Source organism: Sciurus carolinensis, chromosome 1, assembly GCF_902686445.1.
Source record: "Sciurus carolinensis chromosome 1, mSciCar1.2, whole genome shotgun sequence".
Taxonomy (NCBI): domain Eukaryota; kingdom Metazoa; phylum Chordata; class Mammalia; order Rodentia; family Sciuridae; genus Sciurus; species Sciurus carolinensis.
The window spans coordinates 61,027,473-61,038,238 of record NC_062213.1 but is presented as its reverse complement, the minus strand read 5'-3'; the positions used below and the strand labels follow the sequence as shown (position 1 = coordinate 61,038,238).

The window sequence follows — 10,766 nt, the reverse complement described above, 5'->3', positions numbered from 1 at the left end:
CATGGTGTTGTTTGATTCTGTTACTGAAGTATCTTGGTTTGTTTGGGGCAATTTGTTTCCTTGCTTTTCCATATTGTTTGTGTGTCTACCTATCTAGCAGTATGAATCTGAGGTAGTATAATGTCTACCCTATGTACTTGTAGGGTCCCTGAAGGTTTCTGGTACCTCACTGTTTAGGGGAAAACAAAAAATAATCACAACTAGTGTAAACAATATACAGCATTAAATCAAATTGTTCCTGCTATGACATCTACAATGCTAACTGTCACAATAAACAGGAATGATATGATCAGTTATTGCCCACAGTAAAAATAGTAAGTTTGCAAAAAGGGTTACAATTTTGAATGGTGGATTGAGAGAATGGAAGTGAGTAGGATGTGATGATTGTGAGGGAGGAGGAGAGAAGATAGAAGTAAAATGTTAAAGGAATATTGAAAGAACAGTAGAGATCAGATGTTAGCAGAAGAAAAAAGAAAAAGAGAATCAAGGGAAAGAAATAAGTGATATATATATATATCATATATGTTTAAAAAATTAAAAAATTAAATAATAGTAAAAACAAAAAAAATACAAAACAAAACTGAAATATACTAGTTAAACATCCTAGTCCTCAATATACTGATCCATGAAAAATAACTGGTTTCAAAAATGCTAGAAATGAAAAAAAATGAATATGTATAAATGTCCAAGATCCATTAAGATCACAATTAAACAGAGAAAGAAAAAAAGATTTTGATGAAAAGTTAAAGAATTATGTCTGTTGGAGTTCAAAAGATTCTCATTTTCTCTTCTCAGCAGTGTTAGGTGGGGTCCCTGGGGTGAGGGAGGTAATCCTGTAGGCAGACCTCCTGGAGGCAGGGTTTAGGCTTAGGTGGACTTGAGGTTCTTCAGTGAATGGCAATTGGTCTGGAGACTTTAAATCAGTGTAACTCCAGAGTCCAGCAATTGCCGGTCCCCTGGAAGGCTGCACTCCAGTGATCTCCCCTGGGTTTCACTCCTGTGAATGAGGAACCAATTTCTAGTCCACTACATCATTTGTGTATCCACTGTATCCTGGTCTTGGTTCAGTCTCCAAACTCAATCTGTCTTGCCCACACCCTTTTGAATTCATGGCCAGATGCATCTCTCCAAGTTGGTCCTGCCAACAGCCAGGTTGGAGGGGAGGAGGACAGCTGGGTGGGTTTCCACAACCAGTAGTCCCCTGTGTAAACCATGTTTAATTTTCTGCTGGACACTTAGGCCTCTCTATGTTGTGCAGTATGGGTTTGTCAGGCCTGGGTTTCGGGACATAGCCAGTTTGCTAGGAATTTACTCATTTAGCCACAGCTGAAAAATGGTTCCTTCCTTTGTCCTATGCACACAGTCTGGAGAGACAGTAGTTTCTTTCAATGTCAGAGGTCTCAATCCACAGATATCATGCTCCATTACTTGGGACTCAAGATGAGGTTGAACATCATGGGGGAAGGGTGTGATGGACTGAAGGGGCTCACATTATGATCAGGTAGCAGAGATAGGACTCCCAGTTGTTTTAACTATTGATTCTAATAGCTATTGCCATTCCAATGGTTTAATTAACATTTCAGTAAGATAATGTATTGAAAACAGCATGGGCTTGGAAACAGACTTCAGTTTGAATGGTAGGATGTCTATGAATTACAGTGTGTGAAATGTGACTGTCCCCCAACCCTATTTTGTGATCTGTCATTTCTTTCAATAAGTATTAAGTGCTTTGCTAGGTTCTGTGAGCTTAGTTTCAAAATAGCAATAACCTTTCTGTCTAGTATTAGTATGGTTTGAATGTGTACCCCCAAGTTCATGTGTTGGAGATTTATTCCCCAATGCAGCAGCAGGAGGTGGAGTCCAGCAAGAAGTTATCTGGTCATGAGGGGTCTGCCCTCGTGAATGGTTAATGCTGCTATCATGCTTGCTCCTCAGGAGTGTAGGTTGTTATAAACATGAGTTCAAGCCCTCCTTCACTTGCAATCTCAGCCTCTCTTGACCTTCTACCTTCTGTCATGGGATGAAGTAGCACAAAAGCCCTCATGACATGGCAGTGCCATGCTATTGGACTTCCAAGGGTCCAGAATTATGAGCCAAAGAAACTTCCCCCTTTTAAAACTTACCCTATCTCAGCTGTTCTGTTACAGCTGTGCAAAACAGATTATAACACTCTCCAGGAGGCTCAGTTTTTAATGAAGAGTTGAGAGAAATGACTTTGAAAGTGTAGAGTGCTATAATAGAAGTGTGGAATATCCTGAGCAGATAGAAGTGGTTCCTGAACCCACACTTGGGTGCTCAAGAGAAAGTGAAGAATCAGATGAGGCCTGAAGGCAGAGGAGCTATCACAGGGGATGACCAGAGTTGGTGGGGATATGATGGCATAAAGAGACAGAATAACTTGGACAAAGGTTTGGAGACAAGAGGGAACATGTTACTTTTTCTGGTACCAATGACCCATGGAGCCCCTCTACAAAAGAGGTTGGAGTGATAAGTCAAATTGCCCAAGGCCTGACCAGGGTTAGAGGGGTTAAGAATTTATCTTAAAGAAAACAAGGCAAAACAAAATATGAGACATTTGAAATTATTTAAGTAGGAAAGTAAGAGGGTCAGGTTTTCATTTTAGAAATACTTATCTACAATATAGAGAATGCATTAGAGGGAGAAAGACTAGAAGGCAAGAGAACAACTTTTAACTGGTGTAGTGCTGTATGTAAAAGATGACAGTGGTCTGGTCAAGAATCACAGCTACCAGTCATCTTTCTAGGTACTGAGGATTCATCAGTGAACCAAGGAATCAAAACCTTTCATTTGTAGTGTAGGAAGAGGATGAAAAGCATAATAAATAAATTATGTAGTATGCTATAAAGGTACCTGTATGATGGAATAAATAAAGAGTGGGAATTGCAATTTTTAAATAGGGTTATGAAGGTTGACCTCATCAAGAAAGTGACTTTTGATAAAAAATTTGAAGTTTGTACTTGAATGGATTCCCAGCCAACTAGAATAATGCAGTCTGGGCAAGAAAATTAGTGCAAAATCTCCAAGGTAGGAGAGAGTCTAGAATGTCCACAACAAAAAGCACAAAGGTTAGGGATGATGATATATTTGTAGCAAAAAGAGCAGGGGCTCTGGAATCACACCACCTGGGTTCAAAGACTCATTGCATCTGTTTCTACTTTTTAATCTTATTTAGTGAAGTTACTTTATCTCCTTGAAGTTTAGCTTCTCTTGTACAATTAAGAATGATGATGATGATGAGGAAGAGCATGGACCCCCTCTGGAAGGGGCCTATGATCCTGTGGATTATGAGCATTTGCCAGTTTCTACTGAGATTAAGGAACTCTTCCAGTAATCAATAGGTACACACCTTGGTTGATTGACCTGGACCACAAACAGAAACCTTTCACTCCTGATTTTATCCCAGCAGTTGGGGATATTGATGCATTCTTAAAGGTCCCACGTCCTGATGGAAAACCTGATAACCTTGGATTGTTGCTATTGTATGAAACTTCTACAAAGTAGTCGGACCCTACAGTGCTCTTGCTCTGGTTAACAGAGAATTCCAAGCAGCACAACATAACACAATGTATGAAAGTAAAGAGCCTAGAAGATGCGGAAAAGAATCCCAAGTCATTGACACATGGATTGAGAGCATCTCTGAGTCACACCATTCTGAGCCCCCTGCCACGCTGCACTACACCAGGCCCATGCCCAATATTGACACCTTAATGCAGGAGTGGTCCCCAGAGTTGGAAGAACTTTAGGGCAAGGTGAGCCTGCCCACCGAAGAGATTGACTGTAGCCTGGCTGAGTACATTGACGTGATCTGCACCATCCTAGACATCCCTGTCTACAAGAGTCAGATTCAGTCCCTCCACCTACTCTTCTCTCTATACTGAGAATTCAAGAACTTGCAGCATTTTAAAGCTCTTGCTAAAGGCAAGAAAGCATTTACCCCTTTGTCCAACTCCACCTCCCAAGCTGGAGATGTAGTGGAGACACTAACCTTGTCAGCCACCTGGTGTCCACCTGCTCTGCAGCTGGGCTCAGGGGCAGGCATGTGCTGCTACCTGTCTGCCAGAGAGCACTTTGCACGTTTGCTAACTGTTCTTCCTGTCTCAAATTGCCTTCCCAGGGGAGTTACCACTGTGGGGATTTGAGTTAGAAAATTGAATTCTGAGATTCCCTCAGAGTGCAGATTGGAAGGAAAGATTAAAAGGTGTTATTTTGGGGCTAGGGATAAAATTATTTTCATTTATTCTTAAAGTTAGTTGACAATGATTTTACAAATAAAATGCTCTGTCAGGTTTTGGGAAAAGTAAAAAAGAATAAAGGATTTTTTTTTTTTTTTTTGAAGCACTGGGCCTGGAACCAATGGGGTCTTTTTGTATGTAATTATCATCATGTATAAGAAAATAGATTATTTTGTGTGGCACCTAGGAGCAGAACACAAAACTAGTATGGTAGAGCCAATAATTTGCAGTCTGAGGGTACTAAAGAGGTGTAATAGGAGGTATCAACAAGTTGATACTATGGCATTACATTTTACATTATTTATTGAGGACCAACTCCACGTAAAGTTCTGTGACATTCATTTTGTATAGTTACAGTTTCCCATTTAATTCAGACTCAAAGAGGCCAGTGTAATTTCTTCCTGTGGCTTTTCCTCCCCGCCTTGAGAGGGTTCTCTGGAGTACATTGGTTCTCTTCAGTACTTTTGCAGATGGATCACACCATCACTGTTTTCTTTACTTACCTGGTTGTCTTTGGAGATATTTAGTGATTTAAAGCAAAAAGACTATACTTGTATATGTCCTTTATTTTATAAATGTCTTAGGAGGAAATAGAACCTTCACTTTCCATTTTATATCTCCACAGTTCTTGGCACAGTTATTTCTTAAATCACTGCTGACCAACTGTTACTAAATGGAGATTAAAAGAAGAGGGGAGGAGAATTCTTTTCCTTCTCACTTATGTGCACTTATGTTAGCTTAAACTTATGTTTAAGCTAACATGATTCCTTCAGGACCTAGACACCAGAGTAACAGACGATGTGTACCTAAATGGCTCATCTCTGGTTTTGCAAAATGTCAGACATCCTTTCACCACAATTAAGATCCTGCTATTAGGAAAACATAAATTTAGATCCTACTTTGTGTGGGTGAACTGAAATGCATGTACTTCATTTTTTATGAGTTTTGTTAATGACCTTGGTCCTTTGCAGTCTGCTTAAGGCTCTAGTCTCTCAGCTTGATGCTTCCAAAAATTTAAAAATTAAATCATGAACTTACTGAATGGCTGCACCATATATATTAAAACCTGTTTATAGACATTATATTTTCCACTTTTCCATGTGATTTTTCATTGTTACATAATCTTAAGTTAAGCAACCTATCACCAAAAATTTATTTGGTTTAGTTTTAATGCTTCCTGATGCAGTGGGTGGAGTAAAAATTTTAATGGGGTGAAAATTCTTTCTCAGAGTTCAGAGAACAAGTAAAAAATATATGGCCAAGGGTGATAAAGGCAGAAAATCTCATGGAGGGGACAGTGAGTCTCCCTGTTTTTCCCCTTCTGTGTCACTACCTACACTGACTACTCCATCCTCCTTCATTCCACAGACTTGCTTTGGGCTGTTTTCTTTGGTCGATTTGAGAATGAGGTAGATGCTTCATTACCAATGGCCCCCAGAAATTGTTGGCTTCAGATTAGTTCTTCTTTCATTTATTTATTTTCCAAGCAAGTTTCAGTTCTTGTAGGAGAGGAAAGGGCATGACCCTGAAAGAGGACTTTTTCTTTGCACTCTGGACATCACATTGTTTGCATCCTTTTCTATGCCCAAAGGAAATTATTCTGTTTTAAACATGATAAACATGAGTCCTAAAACTCTCCATCTAATAGATTGCCAGTAGATTGCATTCTACTGTAATTGAAAAAGGCCCCAGTGTTGTTCTATGTAATGATCCAAATGGCAGAAGAATGATTATAAACTTCTTATGACATTTCTGTCAGTAGGTCCTAGGCAATGCTTGTGCTGATGAGCCAGAGAGCTGCTGGGGAGTTCTTCTTTCCAAGCTGTTTTCAGTTAACTTAAAGGGGAAAATGATTATAGCAATAAACTTCTGCTTATGGGCTTCATGGCATAAGATGCAAAATTGCAGAGGTACTTTTTGTTCACTGCATGTATATTGGACGTGATGGCTCTGGATGACTCCGTAGAGAACTATAATATACAGATTAGTCAAAGTAAACAAAACATGCTTTTCATCAGCAATAAAGAGCAAAACTATTTGCTTACTCCCTGCATCATTCTTGTTAATAGAACTCTAAAGGCAATAATTACTACACTCTGTCATGAGAAACGGATCAAGTGTATCAGTTACACTCAAAGTAACTTTTCAAATGCTATTTAAAATCTGTAGTCAACAAAATTCTTTCTGTTAAAAGAAACCTAAAGATAAGTGTCACTGTCATTACATGGCATCTTGCCCTTCACACCTCTATTTTTTGTAGTTCCTGTGGAAGACTGCTTTGATGTAAAAGCAGTTTTCTTTTTTAAGTCCAATTGAAGACTCCCTTCACTACAATTCTTTATTTCAAAGGATTTCAGGACAGGGTAAAGCAGAAGAAGTTCAGCTGGAACATTCTTTCCCATATTTTGGAAATAACTGCAGTTTTTTCACTTGTGATTTGACATCCAGCTTTGCTCATTCACTCCCTGCCAGTCAATGAATATGTATGAATTAGTCTTCTCAAGATGCTACAACACAGTAACACTAATGGGGTTGCTTAAACAATAAACATTATTTTAAAAAAAATTTCATACTTCTGGAGGTTGGAAATTCCAAAATCAAGATGCTGGCTCATTTGGTTCCTGGACTGCTTCCTGACTTGCAAGTGGCTGCCTTCTTGTTGTGTCCTCATATGGTTGGTGTGGAGGGGAGGAAAATGGGGGGAGGGGGAGGAGAGAGAGATAGATCTGGTCTCTTCTTCTAAGGGATTAGTTTTGTCATGAAGACCCCACTATCATGACTTCATCTAAACTCAGTCACCTCCCAAAGCCCTACCTCCTCATGCTATCGCATTGGGGGTTAGGATTTCAAAATATGATAAACATTCAGGCCACAGCAACTGGGTTACCTGGTTCATTAGAGACTGAGCCTTGTGCTAGGACTGAATGTTCTGTGATGAGCAAGGTCCCCTGCTTAAGAGTTTTAGTAAGCAAGAAATAGAGAAGGTGCAGGACAGGATAAGTGCAGGGGGTCAGGAAAACATAAGGAATGGGGTAGTACCTATACTACTTCTCTAGCTGTCTGCTATTTCAATCCTGTTTTAGATGTAAAAAAAAAAACAAATATTTAACTCCATTTGTGTCTTTGGACTTTTAGATTTATTTCCTAATCATCAGAGCAGGTGGCTTCTTCTGCTCTTCCTCACGTGTTAATCCATATTAGTGACCTAAACTTTCTTAAACTTCAGTTTTAAGATTTCCAAGGGACAGACATAGGACATCCTTTCCCTGTGAAAATATAATGTGGCATTTCCTCAAACGATAGGACTGTATCTTACTTTAGACTTTCCAATAATCTTTGCAACATAATATGTCAATTTATTTTTTGGCTAGGACTGTTTTAACTGTTCTCAGATTTCACACAAAATCAAATTTTACACTTTCATCTGCAGGGAGCACCTGGTTCCACCTGCCTTCCTCACAAAATCCAGTGACTGATCTCACAAAGCAGGTGAGAGAGTGAGACTCCTTGGGGTCTTCTTCCCCCACCATTCCTGGGAGACAGCCTTTTGCTTAGGAAGGCCAACTCCAAGAGGGACTTAGGCTAGGCCTTGAAGGAAATCAGTATCCCTCCACTGCCTTGGGCAGGTTCCTGAGGGCTGATCCTGTCCAGCGTTGGTTACCCTGTGGGCAGGTGTGAGAAGTTTATGCAGCCCCCCCATCCAACCACTGTCTGGTAATTTTATTCCTAGTGAATAAAATACGAATAAGAAAGATTTTTGAACCTGAAGGATTGCAATTTTGTATAGAGATTGTGATGCTTAACTATTGTTGGGGTAACATGAAAGAGTTTATAAGTGTTTGTCATGATAAGAAATCAGTCATTTTGAACAGTGTAATAAACACTAACAAGTGTGCAAAAAGTAAAAGCATAGCTACTGGTTCCTTCTGTCACTTCAGGACTCATGGAATTTATTATTTATTTATTTATTTTTTAATTTTTGATTTTTTTATCTGTTCTAATTAGTCCTACATGACAGTAAAATGCATTTATGCATTTTTTTTATTGTAAGCAAATGGGATACATGTTGTTTCTCTGTACATGGAGTAAAGTTGTCCCATTTGTGTAATCATAAATTTACATAGGGTAATGTTGTTTGATTCATTCTGTTATTTTCTCCCTTCCCCTCGTCCCCCCTCTTTTCCCTCTATACAGTCCTTCCTTCCTCCATTCTTGCCCCCCTACATAACCCTAACTCTAACCCTAACACTAACCCCTACCACCCCCCATTATGTGTCATCATCCACTTATCAGCGAGATCATTCGTTCTTTGGTTTTTTGAGATTGGCTTATCTCACTTAGCATGACATTCTCCAATTTCATCCATTTGCCTGCAAATGCCATAATTTTATCATTCTTTATGGCTGAGTAATATTCCATTGTATATATATACCACAGTTTCTTTATCCATTCATCAATTGAAGAGCATCTAGGTTGGTTCCACAATCTGGCTATTGTGAACTGAGCAGCTATGAACATTGATGTGGCTGTATCTCTGTAGTATGCTGATTTTAAGTCCTTTGGGTATAGGCCAAGGAGTGGGTAGCTGGGTCAAATGGTGTTTCCATTCCAAGTTTTCTAAGGAATCTCCATACTGCTTTCCAGAGTGGCTGCACTAATTTGCAGCCCCACCAGCAATGTATGAGTGTACCTTTCTCCCCACATCCTCGCCAACACCTGTTGTTGTTTGTATTCTTGATAATCGCCATTCTAATTGGGATGAGGTGGAATCTTAGGGTGGTTTTGATTTGCATTTCTCTTATTACTAGAGATGTTGAAATTTTTCCATATGTTTGTTGATTGCTTGTAGATCTTCTGTGAAGTGTCTGTTCATTTCTTTAGCCCATTTGTCGATTGGGTTGTTTGTATTCTTGGTGTAGAGTTTTTGAGTTCTTTATAGATTCTGGAGATTAGTGCTCTATCTGAGGTACGAGTGGCAAAGATTTTCTCCCACTCTGTAGGCTCTCTCTTCACATTACTGATAGTTTCCTTTGCTGAGAGAAAGCTTTTTAGTTTGAGTCTATCCCAGTTATTGATTCTTGCTTTTATTTCTTGTGCTATGGGAGTCCTGTTAAAGAAGTCTGGTCCTAAGCCTACATGTTGAAGATCTGGACCTACTTCTACTTCTATAATCTGAAGGGTCTCTGGTCTGATTCCGAGGTTCTTAATTCATTTTGAGTTAGTTTCATGCATGATGAGAGATATGGGTTTAGTTTCACTCTGTTGCATATGGATTTCCAATTCTCCCAGCACCATTTGTTGAAGAGGCTATCTTTTCTCCATTGCATATTTTTGTCCCCTTTGTCTAGTATGAGAAAATTGTAATTATTTGGGTTTGTGTCCATGTCCTCTGTTCTGTACCATTGATCTACCTTTCTATTTTGGTATCAATATCATGCTGTTTTTGTTACTATTGCTTTGTAGTAGAGTTGAAGATCTGGTATTGTGATACCCCCTGCTTTGCTCTTTCTGCTGAGGATTGCTTTAGCTATTCTGGGTTTCTTATTCTTCCAGAAGAATTTCATAATTGCTTGCTCTATTTCTGTAAGGTACGTCATTGGGATTTTAATTGGAATTGCATTGAATCTGTATAACACTTTTGGGAGTGTGGCCATTTTGACAATATTAATTCTGCCTATCCAAGAACATGGGAGATCTTTCCGTCTTCTAAGGTGTTCTTTAATCTCTTTCTTTAGTGTTCTGTAGTTCTCATTGTAGAGGTCTTTCACCTCTTTTGTGAGATTGATTCCCAATATTTTATTTTTTTTGAGGCTATTGTGAATGGGGTAGATTTCCTAATTATTCTTTCCAAAGATTCATCACGTATGTATAAAGATGCATTAGATTTATGTGCATTGATCTTATATCCTGCTACTTTACTGAATTCACTTATGAGTTCTAAAAGTTTTCTGGTGGAATTCCTGGTTCCTCTAAGTATATAATCATATCATCAGCAAATAGGGGTAGTTTGAGTTCTTCTTTTCCTATTCAAATCCCTTTAATTTTTTTGGTCTGTCTAATTGCTCTGGCTAGAGTTTCAAGGACGATATTGAATAGAAGTGGTGAAAGAGGGCATCCCTGCCTTGTTCCTGTTTTTAGGGGAATGCTTTCAGTTTTTCACCCTTTAGAATGATATTAGCCATGGGCTTAGCATAGATGGTCTTTACAATGTTAAGGAATGTTCCCATTATCCCTATTTTTAGTGTTTTGAGCATGAAGGGGTGGTGTATTTTATCAAATCTTTTTCTGCATCTATCGAAATAATCATGTGATTCTTGACTTTATTGATACGGTGAATTACATTTATTAATTTCCTGATGTTGAACCAACCTTGCATCCCTGGGATGAAACCCACTTGATTATGTTGCACTATCTTTTTAGTATGTTTTTTTAAAAAAATTTTTTTATTTTATGTAAACAAATGGGATACATGTTGTTTCTCTGTTTGTACATGGCGTAAAGGCATACCATTTG

At 38.8% G+C, this 10,766-nt stretch overlaps 1 pseudogene; it reads left to right on the top strand.

The window, feature by feature from the left end:
• The first annotated feature begins 1,838 nt into the window (after positions 1-1,838).
• Positions 1,839-4,160, top strand: LOC124983028 (intraflagellar transport protein 46 homolog; annotated as a pseudogene).
• Positions 4,161-10,766: the final 6,606 nt, after the last annotated feature.